Below are 2,226 nucleotides of genomic sequence, written 5' to 3'. Positions count from 1 at the left end.
CAGATGTCGATCATTTCTGACTTACCAGTCTTGGTGGGAAAATTGGTATCTTAGACCCGTCCTTCTTTTTTGCAAACTGAGTAGACAATAATAGATTAAAAGATTGTTAATGGAAAAAAGTTCAACTTGTAAATTTTGCAATTTTGGAAAATGGGACATGATTAAAGTACGGGAAAACCAGTTCCAGATGTTGAAAACTTCTCACTTACCAATTTTGGTGGGAAAATTGGTATCTTTGACCCGTCCTTCTTTTTTGCAGACTGAGTAGACAATAATAGATTAAAAGATTGTTAATGGGGAAACGTTCAACTGCTAAAGTTGTAATTTTCCAAAAATGGGTCATGATTAAAGTACTGCAAAATCTGAGCCAGATTTTGATAAATTCTCACTTACAAGTTTTGGTGGGAAAATTGGTATCTTAGACCCATCCTTCTTTTTTGCAGACTGAGTAGACAATAAAATATTACAAGACTGTTATTGAGAAAACTTTAAACTTGTAAATTTTTTAATTTTACAAACGTTGGGTCATGAATAAAGTCCTGCAAAATCTGTGTTAGATGTTGATAACTTCTCACTTACCAATTTTGGTGGGTAAATTGGTATTTTAGACCCATAATACTTTTTTGCAGACTGAGTACAAAATAAAAGATTAAAAGTTTGTTAATCGGAAAACGTTCAACCTGTAAATTTTTTAATTCTCCAAAATTGGGTCATGATTAAAGTATTGTAAAACCTGTGGCAGATGACTTACCAAAGTTGGTGGCATAACTGGTTTTTTAGACCTGTCCTTTTTTTTTGCAGGCTAAGTAGAAAAAGGAATATTAATACTGTCAATGGAAAACGTTCCACTTGTAAATATTGTAATTTTACAAAAATTGGGTAATGATAAAAGAACTGGAAAACCAGTGCCAGATTTCGATAATTTCTGACATACCAAAGTTGGTGGCACAACTAGTTTTTTACACCCCTCCTTTTTTCTTGCAGGCTAAGTAGAAAAAGGAATATTTATACTGTCAATGGAAAACGTTCCAATTGTAAATTTTGTAATTGTACAAAAATTGGGTCATAATTGAAGTACTGGAAAACCAGTGACAGATGTTGATAACTTCTCACTTACCAATTTTGGTGGGACAATTGGTATTTTCAACACGTAATTTATTTTTGCAGACTGAGTAGACAAAAATAGATTAAAAGATTGTTAATGGAAAAACGTTCAAATACTAAAGTTTTAATTTTCCAAAAAGTAGGTCATGATTAAAGTACTGGAAAACCAGTGCCAGATTTAGAAATTTCTGACTTACCAAAGTTGGTGGCACAACTTGTGTTTTAAACCCGTCCTTCTTTTTTGCTGGCTAAGTAAAAAAAGGAATATTTATACTGTCAATGGAAAACGTTCCACTTGTAAATTTTGTAATTGTACAAAAATTGGGTCATGATTAAAGTACTGGAAAACCAGTGCCAGATGTTGATAACTTCTCACTTACCAATTGTGGTGGGACAATTGGTTTTTTAGACCCGTCCTTTTTTCTTGCAGGCTAAGTAGAAAAAGGAATATTTATACTGTCAATGGAAAACGTTCCACTTGTAAATTTTGTAATTTTACAAAAATTGGGTCATCATTAAATAACTGGAAAACCAGTGACAGATTTCGATAATTTCTGACTTACCAAAGTTGGTGGCACAACTTGTTTTTTAGAACCGTCCTTCTTTTTTGCAGACTGAGTAGACAACAATAGATTAAAAGATTGTTAATGGAAAATGTTTCAATTGTAAATATTGTAATTTTACAAAAATTGGGTCATGATTAAAGTACTGGAAAACCAGTGCCAGATGTTGATAACTTCTCACTTACCAATTGTGGTGGGACAATTGGTTTTTTAGACCCGTCCTTTTTTCTTGCAGGCTAAGTAGAAAAAGGAATAGTTATACTGTCAATGGAAAACGTTCCACTTGTAAATTTTGTAATTTTACAAAAATTGGGTCATGATTAAAGTACTGGAAAACCAGTGCCAGATTTAGATCATTTCTGACTTACCAAAGTTGGTGGCAAAACTTGTTTTTTAGACCCGTCCTTCTTTTTTGCAGACTGAGTAGACAACAATAGATTAAAAGATTGTTAATGGAAAATGTTTCACTTGTAAATATTGTAATTTTACAAAAATTGGGTCATGATTAAAGTACTGGAAAACCAGTGCCAGATGTTGATAACTTCTCACTTACCAATTT

The 2,226-nt window shown here is 32.5% G+C and overlaps 1 long non-coding RNA gene across 1 annotated transcript in view; it reads right to left on the bottom strand.

The window, feature by feature from the left end:
* Nucleotides 1-396: 396 nt before the first annotated feature.
* LOC106941933 (uncharacterized) overlaps nt 397-2,226 on the bottom strand; it is a 20,055-nt gene continuing 18,225 nt past the window's right edge. Inside the window, exon 4 of the long non-coding RNA XR_001423488.1 lies at nt 397-444. This is a non-coding gene — a long non-coding RNA (uncharacterized LOC106941933). The remainder of the gene's footprint in view (nt 445-2,226) is intronic.

The sequence above is a fragment of the Poecilia latipinna genome, unplaced genomic scaffold, assembly GCF_001443285.1.
Source record: "Poecilia latipinna isolate Pla-1442-1.1 unplaced genomic scaffold, P_latipinna-1.0 Scaffold3943, whole genome shotgun sequence".
NCBI classification, from domain to species: Eukaryota; Metazoa; Chordata; class Actinopteri; order Cyprinodontiformes; family Poeciliidae; genus Poecilia; species Poecilia latipinna.
The sequence above is the reverse complement of the archived record's forward strand: the minus strand, read 5'-3'. Positions and strand labels throughout refer to the sequence as shown.